Here is a 19,804-nt window from a genome sequence, read left to right as displayed (position 1 = left end):
TTTTTGAGTTTTGAGTGAGTGGGCCACATACAACTTTATTCTCTTTTCAAATTGTAAATCCAGATTGGAAAAAAATAAAAACACTTTGATTGTAGTTCCAAGCATTTCAGGAATGGACTCTTTGCCTTTAGAGTTTAAATTCTAGTTTAAGGATTTAATTTTAATAAACTTATAGAAAAGTTCACTGATCGTGTGTACTCTTTGAAGGATTATCACAAACTGTGTATTAGTGGAACTGTACAAGCATCATCTCTCAGGACAAAACGTGGGTATCATAGCAACTCAGGAGTTGCCCTCCGCTTCCCAAAGTAGCCGCCACCTTCACTTCTGAAGATGTACATGAGGCTAAATGACATAAATGAGGCTAAATGACATACATGAGGCTTGCTTGTCTTTGAACTTGCTTGTCTTTGAACTTTTCAGACATTGACTATGCTTTTGACCAGGCTTCTCTAGGTTGACTTCATATTTGTGAGATTTATCCATGCTGTCGCATGTAGTTCATTAGTTCATTCATGTAGTTCATTAGTTCATTCTCTTCACTCTGCATGAAATTCATTCACAGGAATATTCCATCGTGTGAATATACCCACTTCATCCATCCTGTTGTTCATGAACGTCTGTGAATGGTTTCTTCCTTCTCGTTTTAGTTTTTGGTTATAACAAATGGTGAGATTGTGAGAATACTTATGGTTTTTATGTACCCATGCTTGCATTCATGTTCAACTTTTGCCTAGAAACAAAATTCCTAGGACAACAGGAATGTGTAACATTCAGATTTAGTAAATATGTTATTGGTATGTCTATATTAAGGCATAAATCACATACTCTAAATGCCACCATTTATATGTACATTTTTCATAACATTGGGCAACTATCGCCTCAATCTAGAATTCCAGACTATTTTTATCACCCCCAAGGGAAACCCGAACATATTAGTGATGATGATTCCACATTTCACTTCCCCAGCCACTGGCAACAACTGCTCTGCTTTCTGTGTGTGCAGACTTGCCTATTTCACATCCTTCACAGAATTGGAACCAGAGACTGTGCGGTCTTCAGTGCCTGCCCTCATTCACTTAGCACAATGTTTTTGAGGTTCATCCATGTTGTTATAAGTCAGCAATGAATCCTGCTTTGTTCCTCGTTACAGCTGAGTAATATTCCACTGCAAGATGGACTGCCTTGTGTTTTCCTTTCATCACTTGATGGGCACCTGGAGCAATGCTACTTTTTGCCCATTTGGAATGAGGCTGCTGTGGATATTGGCATACACGTTTTTTGGTGGACATGTATGCTTTCAATTCTCTTGGATGCATGCCTAGGAATGGAATTGGTGGATCACATGGTAATTCTTTTTCCCTACACAGACTGTAATGTGAATAAGTCCTGTGGAATTCTGTATTTAACTCATTGAGGACCCACCAAATTTGTCCACAGCAGCTGCACCATCTCACATTCCTACTGGCAACCTACACGGATTCCAAATCCTTTACACTCTAGAAAAAATGTGCTATTGTCCTGTTAACAATTATTATTATAACCACCCTACTGAGTGTGCACTCATTTTTGCAACCAAATTTCTCTTGGTAGATTTTTATAAACTCAGAGTTAAGACCAGTTTCTTTGTTTTTACTTTCAGCAGGAAGAAAGATTTAACACACCTCTTTTTCTAAATTTCAGATTAAGATGAAGGTACAAATGATTAGGTAACACCATTTGCTTTTGTTAGGCAACATTCAAGTGTAGTGGAAAATGGGAGAAGATATTTGCTTGCTACAAATCGGACAAAGAGCTGATAACTAGAGTTTCCAGAGAACTTAAACTAATCAGCAAGAAAAGCACAAACAGTCCCGTTTACAAGTGGCCAAGAGACATGAGCAGAACTTTCTCTAAAGAAGACAGACGAACGGCCAACAAACACCTAAAAAAAGGCTCATTGTCCTCAGTCATCATAGAAATGCAAATCAACACTTCTTTACTAAAACAAAAATACAATTAAAAGTCTTCAGTTGTTACTAGTGAGAGTATAAGAAGTATGCCGCCATCTTGAAAACTTATTCTTTAATTGGTGTAGAGATGATGAGAAGGATGTCGTCTGTTCCCCTGAAATTGACAACTGATTCCCAAATCTTAGGACAAAGAGACATCCAGTACCCCTTGTTCCAGACAGAATCACAACACAATGGGAGGCAGATAATCACACGCCTCCTTTTATTGCCCTTCACTTTACTGTGCTTAGCTGACATCACGTGTTTTACAAATTGCTGGTGTTTGGCAATCCCATAGGAGCAAGACAGTTTGCTCGTGTGTCTCTGTGTTACAGTTTTGTCATTCTCCCAATATTTCAAACTTTCTCATTATTATCATACCTGTTATGGTTTCTGTGATTGGTGATCTTTGACGTTACTATGTAATTTGGGGGGAGTGTTACACACCATTTCCATACAAGACGATGATCTTAAACGTATGTGTTTTGACTGCTTCACTGATTGGCCATTCCACCATCTCTTGCCCTCTTCTCATGCCTCCCTGTTTCCTGAGATGCAACAATATTGAAGTTAAGCCAGTCAACAAACCTACAATGTCTTCTCAGTGTTCAAGTGAAAGGAAGAGTCACATGCATCTCATTTAAAATCAAAAGCTAGAAAAGATTACAGTTACTGAGGATGGTTTGTTGAAAACCACTATCGGCCAAAAGCCAGGCCTCTTGTACCAAACAGTTAGCCAGGTTGTGAATGCGAAGAAAAAGTTCTTGAAAGAAATTAGAAGTGCTATTCCAGTGAACACATAAATTATAAGAACGCAAAACAGCCAGCCTTATGGCGGATGTGGAGAAAGTTTTAGTGGTCTGGATAGAGGATCAAACCACCCACAAAAGGCAAATCCAGAGCAAAGCAACTAGTTTACATTCTGTGAAGGCTTAGAGAGGGAGGAAGCTCCAGAAGAAAAGTTGGAAGTCAGCAGAAGTTGATTCCTAAGGTTTAAGGGAAGAAGCTGACTCCGTAGCATAAATGTGCAAAGTGAGGCAGTGAGTGCTGATGGACAAGCTGCAGAAAGTTATCCAGACGATCTACTTAAGATCACTGAGTTTAAACTCCAGATTTTCAATATAGAAGAAAGAGGCTTCCCTTGGAACAGTGGTTCTCAACCTTCTTAATGCTTCCTAATGCCGCCACATTTTAATACAGTTCCTCTTATTGTGGTGACCCCCAACCATAAAATTTTCATTGCTACTTCATAACTGTAATTTTGTTACTGCTATGAGTAGTAATGTAAATATCTGATATGCAGGATGTATTTTCATTGTTACAAAGGGGTCGTGACTCACAGGTTGAGAACCATGTCTTGGAGGAAGATGCCAGCTAAGACTTTCAAAGCTGGAAAGGAGATCGATGCCTGTCTCCAAAGCTTCACATGAGAGGCTGACTTTCCTGTTAGAGGCTAATGCAGCTGGTGACTTTAAGTGGGAGCTGGTGCTCATTTACATTCCAAAAATCCCAGGGCCTCACAAATGATATGATATCTATTCTGTGCCCCATAGCTGGAGGAGCAACACCTGCTGACAGCACATCTGTTCACAGCACGGTTTACTGAATGTTTTAGCCCACTGTTCAGAACTACTGCTCAGAAAAAGACGATTCCTTTCAAAAGATCACTACTGACTGACAATGCACCTGCTTACCCAAGAGCTCCGATGGAGATGAACAAGGAGAGAAATGTTGTCATGCTCACTCACATCCATTCTGCAGCCTACGGATCAAGGAGTAATTTCTACCTTCGAGTATTATTTAAGAAACACATCTTGTAAGGCTATAGCTGCCATAGAGAGTGATTCCTATGATGGATCTGGACAAAGTAAATTGAAAACCTTCTAGAAAGGAGGTATTACTATTATGTATTACTATTCTAGGTCCCGTTAAGAACATTTGTGATTCATGGGAGGAGATAAAAATTTCAATATCAACAGGAGTTTGGGAAAAGGTAATTCCAACCTTCATATACGACCTTGAGGGGTTCAAGTGGAGGAAGTAACGGTTGATATGATGGAAATAGCAAGAAAACTATTATTAGAAGGGGAGTCTCAATGTGACCAAATCATTGCAATCTCATAATCAAACTTGAATGGGTGAGGAGTTGCTTTTGTAGATGAGCAAAGAAAGTGGTTTCTTGATATGGGATTGACTCCTGCTGAAGATGCTTGGAACAGTGTTGAAATTACAACAAAGGATTTAGACTATCACAATAAACTTGTTTAAGTAAGCAGTAATTTTGAAAGGAAGTGTATCAGGGGCAAAATGCTATGAAACAGCATTGCATGCTACAGAGTAATCTTTCAGGAAGGGGAAATTGATGCTGCAAATATTATAGTGATCTTATTTTAAGAATTTTCACAGTCCTCCAACCTTCAGCAACCACTACTCTGATCAATCAACCCAGAAGTGAGACCCTCTACTAGCAAAAAGATTTTGACTGGCTGAAGGCTAAATTATTAATAGCATTTTTAGCAATCAGGCACTATTTAATTAAGGTATATACATTGTTTTCTGGACATGATTCTGTTGCATAGTTTATAGACTACAGTATAGTAAAACATAGCTTTTTGCACACTGGGAAAGTCAAGCATTGGAACTCGCTTTGTTGCAGTGGTCTGGAACTAGCACTGCCACATCTCTGAGGTGAGTCTGTGCTCACTCCAGATTTCATTGCAAGTGGCCCAACTCCAGTCACCACCAGAAAGTAGGCGCCCCACCCACCCCACCCCACACACACCTATTCCACATGACACCACCCTCCGTGGTCTCCCAGCTTCCCCTTCTTTGATAGGCAGGTGTCCTGGGCCCCACTTCGCTGTTTTTGCTCATGTTTTCATGTTAACACCTTTGGCGCCCACGCAGTTTCCTTTGTTTTGTGGTGTTGGTGACTCACAATTACAGAGAGTTCTCTCAGTTTCCTCTGAGGAGTCTTCCCAATGCAGCAATGCACATTTCAGTGGCTGGTCTGTTTCTCCAAGGGGCCTCTGTGCCTCTGGAACAGCCGGGCTCAGAGGAAGACAGATCCAGGTGACAGGCCTCCCCAGTGATGGCCTCTTTAAAGACCGACTCAGGGGGATGCCCACAGGGCCTCAGACCAGGTGTGGCTTCCTGGCCCAGCACAAGGCAGCTCAGAGGGTGTTTCAGGATGAGAAGTTTCCCCCTGAGGACCAGTTGGCTTCCAAGCTTTTTTTGACTCAGGGAAAAACATCCTCTTGGGCAGTGAGTCCTGCTGCTCTCAGCCACATGGTCACTGAGGTCCTGACCACAGGGAACCCGGGGCTGCTGAAGTGCTCATCTGCCTTCTCGGGGTGCTTTTGATTCTCTGCAGAGTCATGCTGTCATGGGCTGGGTCATGAACCCCCAGAAGATAAGTCAGTATCTGAAAAAAAATTTAGGGATGGTAAAGGTTAGAAACTTATACACAAGATATACTAATCACACAGTTAATATACAGCAGAAGTTTACACTGAATTCTTTTGAACTGTTGTGAATTTTTCTGCTGTATTCCAACCGACCAGGACAACACCAGGAATGCATCATTCTCAGGGGGGCTAACTGATAAAGGACACACTTCAGGATAGAATACATAGAATGTTAATAACGGTGCCATACGTTTGTGTCTGAATTTAAACATTTTTAAAGTGTCATTTACTAAGTCCTTGTCCTCTGTCTTAAAGAACATAAACTGCTGTTTGTTCTGGACCAATCAGGAAGATCGTATTCATGGTATGGAAACCTTTGATTTCCCTGAAATGCTGAGCTGCAGAATAGGAAGTGAAAGTCTTTTTCATAGATTCTTTCAATTTGAAATGAAATTTACTTCTGCCCCCACCCCTGCTGCCCCTGTGAATGTGAACCCGGGCTTCTTGGGAAGTAGAGCCCAGGCAGACATAATCAGGGTGGACGAGGTCAGTTGGGCAGCCCTAGCAACTGGCGTCCATATAAGAGGGAGCTCTAGGGCATGAAGGAGGAGGCAGAGGTTGCAATGATGCTGCCACTGGCCAAGGAGCTCCTGGAGGCTCCAGAAAGCAGGGGAGGCAGGAAGGTCCTCATCAGGACCCTAAGAGACCACAGCCCTGCCGGCCTTCCCTCCCAGACTCCGACCCCCCCAGAACCTCGAGGGAACAGAGCTGGGCTGGTGAAGCCACCCAGCCTCTGGCACTCAATGATGGCAGCTCTAGGGGAGCAGAGGTGATGCCAAGTGCAACCCCACTCGCTGGCCTCCCTGCAGCGATGGGGCCTGGCCAGCTTGGTGTCCAGTCTGGCTCTGTCCCACCCTGGGACCCTGCGCATTTGCCACCACGGCTGGCCAGGCTCTCTGTGCATCTGTTGTGAGACCCCTTGTTAGTTTGATCTCATGACACAAGGCCCAATTGTGGTGACAGCTAATTGTGCCATTTTAACCCTGGAAAAGCTCAGCTTCCTGCTTGAAATCTGCCTTTCTCCATCTTCACTGGGGAACTCATGTAACAGATGTTTTGTTTGTTTGTTTGTTTGTTCTTGCTTTTTTTCTCCAAGATAAATATATTTGGATCTTCCAGGTGGGAAGGACCTCGGAGGTCTTCTCCGGCCTTGACATTTCCTAGTTTTCAGCTGAGAAATCAAGGAGGAGGCTCGGTGCCTATAGCTCAACTGGCTAAGGCGCCAGCCAGTACACCTAAGGTGGCAGGTTCAAATCCCCAGCCCAGACCCGCCAAACAACAATGACGGCTGCAACCAAAAAATAGCCGGGCGTTGTGGTGGGCACCTATGGTCCCAGCTACTTGGGAGGCGGAGGCAGGAGACTCGCTTGAGCCCAGGAGTTGGAGGTTGCTGTGAGCTGTAATGCCACGGCAGTCTATCCAGGGGGACAGCTTGAGGCTCTCAAAAAAAAAAAAAAAAGAAATCAAGGAGGAAATGGCTCCCAGGGGGCAGCTTGCAGAGTTACACCCGGCAGGTCCTTCTCAAAGCTGTCATTTCTGTTCAGATTCCTTAATTTCTCTGTGAGTCAGAGGGGGTGCTGGCTAGGGACCAGGAGCCAGGCAAAGCACATTTGCATATTGGGGTCTCCCGTGTAACTCTTTGGCATCTCTTGAAGGAGGCACAGTTGTTCACCTGGGTTGAGGACGAGGAAACAAGAGCTCAGTGGGGTTTTCCTCTGTTTCCACTTCCCGGGGTGGATCTGCCCACAGGACCCTCACTGTGGCCCGCACGGTAAACATGGCCACCTTCTGCCTCACATGTCCTCTCTTCAGCACATCTGGGTTAACTGAGGGGGTGTCCTGAGGCCACAGCCCCTGGAGCCATTCTTGGAGGACCTAACCCTCACTGGATCCCAGAGTTCCATCTCTGTGGTCTTTGATCCGATTCTCACCTGGCTGTGCCAGGACTTTGTGAAGGTCACGTCCCCACCACACCTTGAGGTCTAATATCCCAATGACAACCAGTGCAAGTTCTTGCAGAGGGGATGGTTGGCAAGGGAAGCTAGAGTTCTCATCCCATCCTGGGGTGCAGTTTCTGTGAATGAGGAATTCATGAGGAAACAAACCAAACCAGAAAGAAGCAGGGAATTTCAGAGCAGGTGGAGATTGCACCTCTCTTCACAACTCTTCAGGTGTTCATCAACTTAAAAGGATCTTGCAAGCCTCAGACCAGACTCCCGGCCCTCCTGCAGCCTGGAAGGCTATTGTCACAGGGAAGGCCTGGGAGTCTGGGGCATTCCCAGAGCACCTGTCCTCTGACTGAGCTGCTCCCTGAGCTCTTCCTGCAACTCACTTCTTCCATTTCTTAACTTTTCTTCTCCAAAACTTCAAGTTTTTATTTTATTAAAAGCTTACCACATTACATCAGCCATACCAGAGAACGTGAGTAGGTAACAAGTGCAGCGGAGGGAACACTGGGCTCCATTTCCTGTCCAAGTGGGGGCAGCCACGTCCCTTCTCATGCCATCATGGTATTCAGCAGGCAACAGTTATTGCTTCAAGCGGCATGGCTTACTGAACGTGCAGTGAACAGGCCTGGGTCCCGGGCCAGGGTCTGACCAAATCTCACTGCTGCAGTGGGAACGATGAATACTGGGAATCCTCCAGCACTCGTTCCAAATCAGCAAGATGGTGCAACACAGTTAGCAGAGGACCCAGCAACACAAGGAGTCACTACTAGTCCTTTCCTGTAATAATCACTGTTCAGTGGAGAGATGTTGCTTTCCAGAGCAAAATTTAATTTAACAGCATCACGAGAAACCACCTTAAGCTGCCAAGGTCATATCACATGCATGTGGCGGTTTGTTGTTCCACTAAAGACTGAATTTTCTCTCTTTAGAAGGAAGTGGTGTCCAGCCCATGGTATATGACCCCTACATATTCGCTGAGCAATGGACGATTTAACGCTTGAATAACTCCAGCCAAGCCATGGCCTGGGGAGGGCTCTTTCTAGATGTGCCCAGTATTTTCCTAACTGTGGACACATGATGAGAAGAGATGATGATGACAGAGATGAGGAAGGGATGTCTGGGCTGGAGACAGAAAGCTTTGTCATCTGTCACCTCAGTTCTGGGCCTCTGAATGGTGACGGAGATCTGTGTACACAGGACATTCAGAGGCAAAAGAAACATCCGCCTTTGGGCTTCCACCGGACCTGGCTCCCTGCCCCATCCTCTGCGGGTCCAGGACACAGGCTGACTCGTGGCAGGAGTGCAGAGAAGGCTGCCAGCAGCGGATCCCCTGTCAGCCTGGCTGGGACAGGGAGCGTCACGCTGGCTCCACAGCCACACTGCTGTGTGTGTGAGTGGGGATGAGCCCGGTGGGGTATGGGCAAAGCAATGGTGCTCCATGAGGGTGTAGGTTGTTTCTGATACACCCAATTGATGATTTGAGGTTCTCAGTAGAGGGCATCTCTTTTTCAATATACCCCAGCATTTAATCAGCCTTCTTCTGATATCAATAGCTGATTATTTTCAGTGCACATTAACTACAGTGCTCTGAGCTTACCCATGGTTACCCCACTCAGCTAACACACAGTCAAGGCAACCAGGCCCAAAGAGGTTGCTTCACTTACTGAGGTCCCAAACCTCCAGGAGAATGGATGGCAAAGATGAGGCTTGATCCACTTTGGCTACTTAACTATCATGTAACTTTTGTGCAATACTGTTTCCAGTATGTGTTACGTCGATCAAAATTGCAATTGGTCACTATTCACGAATTTGACTAGAACAAATTTAAACATGATAAACACTTGTTTTCTCCTTTTTCATAAAATAAATTTGAAGGCAGTGTGTGCAGAGCAGCTATGGTGACTTGTGGGCCACTCCGGACCTGAGGTTCCTCTCTCCTTCTGTGCTGCTGTTCCCACGGGATGGCTCCCACCTTACAAACTTCTCATGGATCAAGATGGCTGCTGGAGATCCAGCTCTTAAATCTATATTCCAGGCTGAAAAGAGGAGGAAGAAGAAACAGGCCAAAGGGGCCCAGAGCCTAGAGTTCTGTTTCCTTCTCAAGGAGCTAATCCTGAAACCTCACCCAACACATTTCACATACGTTTTACTCATCAGAACTGAGGGAGTGGCATGTAGTATCTAGCAGTGTGAGATGCTAAAAATGCAGTTTTCCAGCTTGTCTCCTGTGCTCCTACTTAAAGTTGCAATTCTGTTCCTATGGGAGAGGGAGAGTAGGTAGAAGAAAGGCCCCAGCAGTCTCGGTCCCCTGCATCCCAATACTTGGTGGCTGTGTGCCCATTTCTGATAGAGCACCTCCGTCCCTTCCCCCTGCGCTCACGTGCCTCCCGGGCCCCCACCTAGGGAGCATGTCTTCCCGGGGGAGGGAGAGAGGAGGCAAAGCAAAACAAAACAAAGGCCACTGGTTTCCTGGACACCCATGTGGTGACTGGATGGATGATGGGACTTGTCTGTTGGGCATTTCACAAAAGTCCTTCCATGGGACATCTCCAGAGAAGGGACCAAGTGAAATACTGTCACACACACAGAAGGGAGGAGCCTGGGCATTGATGAGGCAGATTCTGCCCTGCCTGAGGCCTGCAGGGCTGTTTTGGGCCCTGGTGTGGTTGAGGGGGGACTGGAGGCTGCGCCAGCTGATTCTGGACTTCCTCTGCCCCACCATGTTTCCGAATGTGCACATTTTAACCCAGTAAATTAATGCAGTGCTCAGGCATCACATGTGGGCCACCCATTGGTCCTCCTCCAGGGCTAGGTGTTGAGTCACTTGCCTGGATCACTGAGCCGAGGCCCTCATTGCAGTGAAATCACTGCATTGGTCAGGGGTTCCTGTCCGTTGACTCCAGTTCCTGGCTGTGCGATCTGGGTAAGTTTCTCCGCTTCTCTGGACTTTTCTTTTCTCATCTGCCCAGTGAAGACAGGAATTGAGTCAAACACAGACTCTATGGGCCAGCCCCAGGCCAACGCACCATCCCCCTTCAGTGTCACGCTGTCCTATGGCCTCCTGAGGGGCCCGGCTGCCTGGCAGTCCCTGCCAGCTCTGCTCCTTCTCTGCCATGCCCCCTGCAGGGGGCCTCTTACTTTCTCCTACAGATTTCTTTCTTCTTCATTGTGAAAGAACCAGCTATCTCCGTGCAGTGAGAGGACAGTCTCTCTGGGGACCCGGCCGTGCATCTCTGGTACATGTTGGCTCCTGGCATACTCAAGCAGGAGGGCTGTGTTTTTATTTTTATTTATTTGTTTTCTTTTAAATCTCATCTGCAGTTTGCCATGAAACAAAGAGTCTGGTGGCTGGAGGCCACCCCCAGCTAATTAGCTGTAGCTGTGGGCACAACACTGCGGGTGTCCCTGGGGCTTTAGTGCAGTTGACTCATGTCTGGGATACGTGATCACAAGACAAGAGTGTCAGTGTGTGGAAGCGCAGTGACACTACTGTGCAGATCATTTATCTAAGGTATTTTCTACTCATGGTTTAGAAATTCTTAGATTTCAGGGGGGTTAGGTAGTAACTTTGCATCTTGAATGCTGAAAATTAGGTGAGTAGAGGGTGATGTGTGGTCACCAGCAGAGGAATGCATGATACTAAAGGAGTTTTGTTTATAGAAATGTTGGTATAGAAATGGTTGTATATTTAGGGTAACTTAAGGTATTGGGGGACTTAGTACAAGGAATGTTCTAGAATGTTCTAGAATGTTCCTTCCATTCTAGACTATAGCAATTACTGGCCTCAGAGGAACTGAGCAGGAAGCCCTGGCATAAGGTGGCCCCCTGATACTGCCCCTCAATGACCTCCATGGTTACTTCCTCTATGGGACCCTCAGGCAGCTCCTGAGCAATGAGCATGGAGATAGGAATGGCAGAGGAACAGAGACGCACCAATCACCACCCCATCCTGGGACAGCCACACACCAGCCCAGATTCTGGACAGTTAACATGGGATTTGACAGTGGGCACGGTGGCTCACACTTATAATCTTAACACTCTAGGAGGCAGAGATGAGTGGATCATCTGAGCTCAGGAGTTCCAGACCACCCTGTCTCTACTAAAAATAGAAAAATTAGCCACTACTGGCACAGTGGCTCACTCCTGTAACCCTAGCACTCTTGGATGTGAAGGAGAGTGGATTGTTTGTGCTCAGGAGTTCGAGACCAGCTTGAGCAAGATTGAGACTCTGTCTCTACTAAAAATAGAAAAACTAGCTGGGTGTAGTGGCAGGTGCCTGTAGTCCCAGCTACTTGGGATGCTGAGGCAAGACTGCTTGACCCAGAAGTTTGAAGTTGCTGTGAGCTATGACACCAAGGCACTCTACCCAGGGTGACAAAGTGAGGCTCTGTTTAAAAAAAAAAGATGGGATTTGACCACAGCCCTGGAGGGGAGAAGGGGAAAACAAATGGGTGTCTTCGCAGAGGGAGGCCCATGGAGGCCACTGCTTCTCTGTGCACTATGACAGTGTCCCCCCAAGCCAGTCCCAAGTGCAAGGAGGGAGACAGGATGGTTCCCTAGAGAGCAACAGCATGGGCAAGGGCCTGGGGCAGGGCTGGTTGGGGATTTGGAGGCCACGAAGCAGCAGGTTCCTGAAGGAAAAGGCTTATTGTTAAGTTACAGAGGGGAGGAGGATCGGGGAGGAGGGATCAGGAAGGAGAGGGTGGCAGTTCTCAAAAAGAGAGGATGATTTTCTCAGCTTGGCACAGCTGAGAAAACCCTCCAGGAGCATCCAGGGGGGCTAAAGGGAGGCTGAGCCGTGTCTGAGTTGGTCAGCCATGTCCCTGGCCACCATGGTATGTGTTCCATCTTAGACTCATTCATCCTATGTAATTGTGACTTTCCACCCTTTGACCACCATTTCCCCATTCCACCCCCACCCCAGCCCCTGGTTACCTCCTTCCCTCTGCTTCCACAAGTGCAGCTTTTCAAGGTTGCATGTATAAGTGAGGCCAGGCAGTATTTGTCTTTCTTTCCAGGTCATTGCACTTTGCATAGTGGCCTCCAGGTTCACTCACTTTATCACAAATAACAAGATCTCCTTTTTTGAGGCTGAATAATATTCCATCACGTGTATGCATGTACATGTAACTACATTTTCATTTAAATAGTTATAAATGAACCCACAGCCAATATTGTACTGAATGGAGTAAAACTAAAAGCATTTCCACTCAAATCTGGAACCAGACAAGGATGCCCACAGTCTCCATTACTAATTCACATAGGTTTGGAAGTCCTAGCCATCACAATCAGGCAAGAGAAGGAGATCAAAGGAATTCAAATAGGAACAGAGAAGGCCAAACTCTCCCTCTTTGAAGATTACATAATCTTATACTTGGAAAACCCCAGGGACTCAACCACAAAGCTCTTAGAAATTATTAAAGAATATAGCAGCATCTCCCCCCCACACGTACAAACACTTTATTAGTTTCCTCTGCAAGAGACAATAGCATCAATCTTTTTAAACAGAAATTTCAAGTCATTTGAGAGGCTAATGACCTGAGAAAGAAGGAAGATGAAAATTAATACTTCAGTGAATCCAAGGGCATTACAATACCACCTAAAACCTACTGCTGCAGCGGCAGTAAGCTAAGGAAGACTGAACGACAGCAAATTGTCTAACATGAATGCTGCAGTTACACAGCAGGAAGCATGCTGGTTTTCCAGAAGACTATGGTACATGGTCCATTGGGCCTATTTGGCCAGGAAATGGTAAGATGGATCAAGATAGGCCAAATCAAAAGGAATAGGTACAAAGGAGAATCCGAACTACAAACTCAAGCAGATGGTGATGAACAGGCTTCTTTCTCCCAAGAAACATTTGCTGCACTAAGTGCTGCTTCCTCCAACTTTAACCCCCCATCAATGCCACCCAAGGGCAGCTCAAGACAATCTGTCTGCTCCCACTCAGCTACTGCGACCAGGTTTAGGGTAGGCCAGGGCTCTTGCTATAATTTAGCATAGATCTTGGAGATCTTGTCCTACTTGGGTTGGCTTTGCAGCTAGTTCTGAACAAAGAAAACCCTGAAGCATTCACACGCAAAGTAGTCTGAGCTTCCCCAATCACAGTCAAACACCCCTCCCCTACACAGCATCTTCAAAGTCTAAAATCTTGTAGCAGCTGAGCTATCTGGTTATAGCTGCAAGGCTCACAAAATCATCAAGGAAGCCAAAATGAGACAAAGCAGGGAGGACATCCCAGCAGTTAATCTCCATATGTCTTTCCGTATTTAGGATAAGCTCTAATATGCTTGATGTGGGATGTAGAAAGCTACACTGGAGTAAGCTTGGTCTTCTGCTGAGTCATCAAATACCAAGGGAAAACAAAGGGGGTGGGTTGACTTTATTTTTAAAAAGCTTCAAAAGTTATTCTGTTATAAAGGGACATGGCTGAACATGTATGAAACAGATTCCCCATTGTAAGTTCTCCTGATGGCTTCTGCAAGGATCATGGAGATGTCGATCACCTGTATTTTGGAGCAGTCTTCAGCTTGTCCTCCTAAGTACGGTGTTGGGGACTACTACTGCTTCAAAGCATCCATTGGTGATGCGAGAAATTGCTGGAAAGATTCCATAAGTCAAGATAGCATCAACTCCAGTGGTTCTAGCTGAGAGAAGTTTTGTCAGCTGTGTGGCAGATTGTGCCCCAAGTGTCAACCATGTCATCAACAAGGATGGCCACCTGATCCTTCACATCTCCCACTAGTGCCATGCGGTCCACTTCATTAGCCTTCTTCTGCTCTTTGTGAATCAAGGCAAAGTCCACATTCAAATGGTCAGCATGGAGGTCACTTTCCTAGCTCCACCAGGATCAGGTGAAACAGTAGTGTAGTTATTCTCCCTTATTCACTTCAGGACAGCTAGCTCTGCATACAGATTGTCAACTGGGATATCAAAAAAGCTCTGAATTTGAGAAGCATGTAGGTCCATGGTTATAATATGATCTGTGCTGCTACAGACAGCATATTTGCAACAAGTCTGGCTGAAATTGGAGCCCAGCTTCTTATCCTGGGGGACATAAGGGAAGGATGAGATGACTGCAGTAACCTGACTGGCTAAAGCAATCTTACAAGCATTAATAATGATCAAAACCTCCATTAAATTGTCACAACCACTCTGAACCACTCTGAACAATGTAGACATCCTCTCCACGTATACTTTCACCAATTTCCACACAGGTCTCCTGGTTGCTGAATATCTTAGTCACCACCTTGCCTAGCTCCAAGGCCCAGGCAGTCAGCAATTTTCTGGGACAAGTCCTCGTAGGAGCTGTTACTGAAGATTTTGATATTCGGCGTCTTGGCCAACTGCCCTAGGCATTCTTCACTAAGCCATCACTGTTGCAGTGTAGACCAGAACCAAGGTCAGCCCACAGAATCAATACCAAGCTATTTGCCCTGCTACTCCACCATCTTTCTATAGCAGCATCTTGGGATACAAAATCAATACCCACAAATCAGTAGCCTTCCATATATTCCAACAATTGTCAAGCCCAGAATAAAATCAAAGACTGTTTCTTTTATAATAGTGCCAAAAAAGATGAAATATGTGGGAATATATTCAACAAAAGATGTGAAAGATGGGCAGCACCTGTGGCTCAAAGGAGTAGGGCGCTGGCCCCATATGCTGGAGGTGGCAGGTTCAAACCTAGCCCTGGCCAAAAACTGAAAAAAAAAAAAAGTGAAAGATCTCTATAAAGAGAATTATTAAATGTTGAGAAGACAAATAGAAAATGTCAACAAATGGAAGAATAATACCATGCTCATGGCTTAACATTGTTAAAATGTCCATACTACCCAAAGCAATCTATAGATTTAATGCAATCCCCATCAAAGCACCAATGTTATACTTTAAAGAAGTTGAAAAAAATAGTACTTTGATTTCTATGGAACCAGAAAAAACCTCAAATAGCAAATATAGTTCTTAGAAATACAAACAAATATGGAGGAATCACATTGCCAGATTATAGACTATACTACAAATCTATAGTGATCAAAAGAGCATGGCACTGGCACAAAAATAGAGACATAGATCTATGGGATAGGATAGAGAACCTAGATATGAACCGAGCCACATAGCACTGTTTGATCTTTGATAAGCCTAATATAAACATGCACTGGGGAAAGAATTCTTATTTAACAAACAGTGCTAGGAGAACTGGTTATTCACATGGAGAAGAATCTGGACCCATGTCTCTCACCATTGACAAAAATTGATTCTTGCTGGATAAAATATTTAAGACACAAAACAATAAAAATTCCAGAAGAGAGTGTGAGGAGAACACTTGAAGATATTAGCCTGGGAAAAAACTTTGTGAGGAAGACTACTCCTGGCAATTGCAGCAACACCAAAAATAAATAACTGGGACTTGATCAAGCTAAAAAGCTTGTGCACTGCTAAGGGTACCACAAACAAAGCAAATAGACAGCCTCAGAATGGGAGAAGATTTTTGCATGTTATGAATCTGACAAAGACATCATAACTAGAATTTACAGAGAACTCAAATTAAACAATAAGAAAAGTGCAAACAGCCCCCTCTATAAGTGGGCAAGAGACTTGCAGCGAAACTTCTCTGAAGAAGACAAGAGCATGGCCTACAAACACATAAAAAAAAATGCTCACCATCTTTAATCATAAGAAAAAAGGAAATCAAATCACTCTAAGATATCACCTGACTCCAGCAAGATTAACCTACATCACAAAGTCCCCAAACACCAGATGCTGGTGTGGATGTGGAGAGAAGGGAACACTTCTACACTGCTGGTGGGACTGCAAACTAATACAGCTCTCTTGGAGAGACATATGGAGAATCTTTAAAGATCTGAAAGTAGACCTTCCATTTGATCCTGCAATCCCATAACTAGTAATCTACTCAGAAAAACAAAAATCATTTTGTTTTTGTTTGGACCACAAAGATATTTGCATCAGAGAGTTTACTGCAGCTCAATTCATAATTACCAAGTTGTGGAAGGAAACTAAGTGCCCATCAACCTATGCCATGAATGGATCAACAAGCTGTGGTATATGTACACCCTGGAATACTATTCAGCCATTAAAAAAGATGGAGACGTTATATCCTTTGTATTAACCTGGATGGAAGTGGAACACATTATTCTTAGTAAAGCATCACAAGAATGGAGAAGCTTGAATCCTATGTACTCAATTTTGATATGAGGACAAGTAATGACAATTATGACACAGTGGGGGGGGGGACGGGGACAGCAGAGAGAGAATGAAGGAGGGACACAGTGGAGGAAAGGAAGACAGAGAGAGGGAAGGACGGAGGGGGTGGGGTCTCGGTGTGTGCCACACCTTTTGGGGGCAAGACACAATTATAGGAAGGACTTTACCTAAAAAATGCAATCAGTATAACCTGGTTTCTTGTACCTTCAACGAATCTCCAGCAATTAAAAAAAATTAAATAAATTAAAAAGTTATAAATGCCAGCCAGTTAGAATACAACATTAAATATGCCCAAGTATCACCATATGGCCACGACTGACACTTTGGTCTACTTTCTTCCTATGTCCATTTGTGCTTTCTTGGGTCTTCTCTTATCCTGGGGAGGCACCTTCCAAGACACCCCCAGTGGATGCCAGAAACTGCAGATAGTACCCAAGCCTATATCTGCTATATTTTTTCTTACACATACATACCAATAATAATGTTTAATTTTGTAATAACATTTAATTTTATAAGTTAAGTACAGTAAGAGATTAAGGTATATAATAAAATAGAATTATTATAATAACATAAGGTAATAAAAGTTATGTGAATGTAGTCTGTCTTGAAATATCTTACTGTACTGTACCCACCTATTTTTGGAGTGAGGTTGACCAGAGGTAACTGAATGGTTGAGGGTAACCTACCGTGTGTGTGTTTGTGTAGGTGACTGTGTGTTTGCGCGCATGTGTGTGTGTGTGTGTATCACCCTCTCTTCATTTATTTGTCAGTGAACACTCAAGTTGCTTTCCTATGTTGGCTGTTGTGAATGACGCTGCAGTGAATGGACGTTAATGAAGAGGGGAAATTCTCTTCCTCCTCTTGCCTAAAAAAAGAAAGTCACACTTTCAGAGCATTAAAGTTAGTTTTGTTCAGAAGGCTTACTGAGGACCACATGCAGTATTTCAGCCCACCGCTTACATGCAGGTGGGGGGTGGGTAGGACACGCAAAATCTCATCATGCTTGCTCAGAAGTTACATGGAAGCAGAACAGCATCAAGGTTGGGGGCAAGAATATCCCTAGTTATAGATTGTGGAGGCCTAACCCCTAACCCCTAATCCCATCAGACCTTATGTCGTGTGTAGGAAAGGTCAGAACCGAGGTCATGTTTTTTTTTTGGTCATGTATTTTTTTAAGGAATGTAGTAACTCAAGCAAGACATGTGAAGACTATGTGCTCTATTCTATTTATCTTCAAAGCATCTTTGGGAGAGGTTCATAGTGGCACAGACTCAGGGTCTTTGGGAAACTATGCTGGCGGCAGGAAGGCGCTAACACGACTCTTATGTTGGCCACCTTACCTCACACAGCCCACTCCAGCCAAGTCTCCTGCCCTCCCCCTGCCCCAGCTGCCTCTGTTGCCCCCCAACCCCGTGAGCCTCCTCCATTGAGAAAGAGGGAGCCCTGTTACCTGTCACAACCCCAAGCCACGAACCCACCTCCAGACTGGTAAATATTCACCTGTCCTCCCCACACCCTCCAGAGTCAATTGGAAAGGAGCTCCTTTACCTGTACAAGGCTCACCCACCTGAGCTGGGCTCCGACCTTACCCACTCCGCGTGGGGAGGCTGTAGCAGCTGTCTGCCTTGTCTCTTCATTAAGACTCTTCCCTGTAAATGTGTTAGCTGCACAGACTGACCTAAGCACCAAAAACCTGAAGCATCGTGGTGTGGACTCTGTGCATGAGTTTCTCTGGAATATTCTTAGAAGGGGAACTGCTGGCTGGAGGGTGTAAGTATCATCAACTTTCCCAGGCACTATCCACCCTCATTTGTGTGTAGGCTGCTTGGGAATCACAGACACTGCCTAATATAGAAATACTGACATGACCCAGGATGTGCTTAGAATCTGAAAAGGTAGATTCAGGAGGAAAGGAAGTAAGTAGCCCCCCCTACTATAGTGACAAACTTGAGGAACTCATTACCCAGAGGTCATACAGGTCAACAATATAAATAGACCCAAGAAAGAGTCAGGCGCTGTCGTGAATGACCCATGAGTGACAGGGCCATTAGGAGGGCTAAGCTCACTTTTAAGCATCTTTATTTGTCCCTTTAAAAACACATTTCCATCAAAAAATTATAGATGCCGACAAGATAGAATGAAACATTAAATATGACCAAGTATCAAAATTGTCATTTTATTCTTCTGGTTTTGTCCAGGCTGTATGCAAGTGTTTGTATAATTGAAGCTGTTCTATATAAATAACTTCCTAACTTACTTAGTAATTCAACTTGATATAATATCTTACTAAGCTATTTGAAATTCTTTGCAACCATTTGTAAAATGGTTTAAACCAGTTCAAAGCTATTTAGATTATTTCCAAACATACTGTGATAACTTTGTACATGGAATGTTTTTGTATATTTAGAGTTGTTTATTTTGGTTGTCTAAAAAATACATATTAAGCATTTTCTTTAGTAAGATTTGCTGACCCAGATTATTGTTTAAAGGATCTAGAAATCAGGTTAATCAGGTTAAAAGGTATGGATAAAGCTTACAGTTTTAAATACATATTGCCAAATTCCTTTTGAAAACAGTTATGCCAATTTATACATCTACGAGCATCATATGAATTTCTCTCATTTTACCAGTTTTAGGTATTATACTATTTTCAAAGTTTTTGTTAATTTGGTAGACAATGAAAGAATCTCATTATTTTGACTTTTATTTCTTCAATCTCTGATGGGGCCGAATATTTTCCCATATGTACGTTCCCTGATTTTTTTTCTTCTGTCGTGAATTATCTGTGCCTATCATTCACCTGTTTATAGGGATCCTATTATAGGGATTTTCATAATTTGAATGAGAATTTTGTATAGCAAAACATCATGCTTCTGTGGCATGGCTCGAGCCTAAACGTCAACAGTGTGGCTGCCCAAGAGAGTGGGTGTCCTTGGTGTCCTTAAGAATATGGTTAATGGCTCGGTGCCTATAGCTCAGCAGCAAGGGCACTGGCCACATACACTAGGACTGGAGGGTTCAAACACGGCCCAGGCCTGCTAAACAACATTGACAACTACAATTAAAAAATAGCCAGGCATTGGGCAGTGCCTGTGGCTCAAAGGAGTGGGGTGCTGGCCCCATATGCTGGAGGTGGTGGGTTCAAACCCAGCCCTGGCCAAAAACTGCAAAAAAA

The 19,804-nt window shown here is 44.3% G+C and overlaps 1 pseudogene; it reads right to left on the bottom strand.

Annotated features, from left to right (window-relative positions):
- Positions 1–13,820: 13,820 nt before the first annotated feature.
- The window catches only part of LOC100954220, a 7,735-nt pseudogene continuing 1,751 nt past the window's right edge, over positions 13,821–19,804 (bottom strand).

This window comes from Otolemur garnettii, unplaced genomic scaffold, assembly GCF_000181295.1.
Source record: "Otolemur garnettii isolate 467f Iridium unplaced genomic scaffold, OtoGar3 scaffold00123, whole genome shotgun sequence".
NCBI classification, from domain to species: Eukaryota; Metazoa; Chordata; class Mammalia; order Primates; family Galagidae; genus Otolemur; species Otolemur garnettii.
Note: the sequence above shows the minus strand (reverse complement) of the source record. Positions and strands in the feature narration are given on the sequence as shown.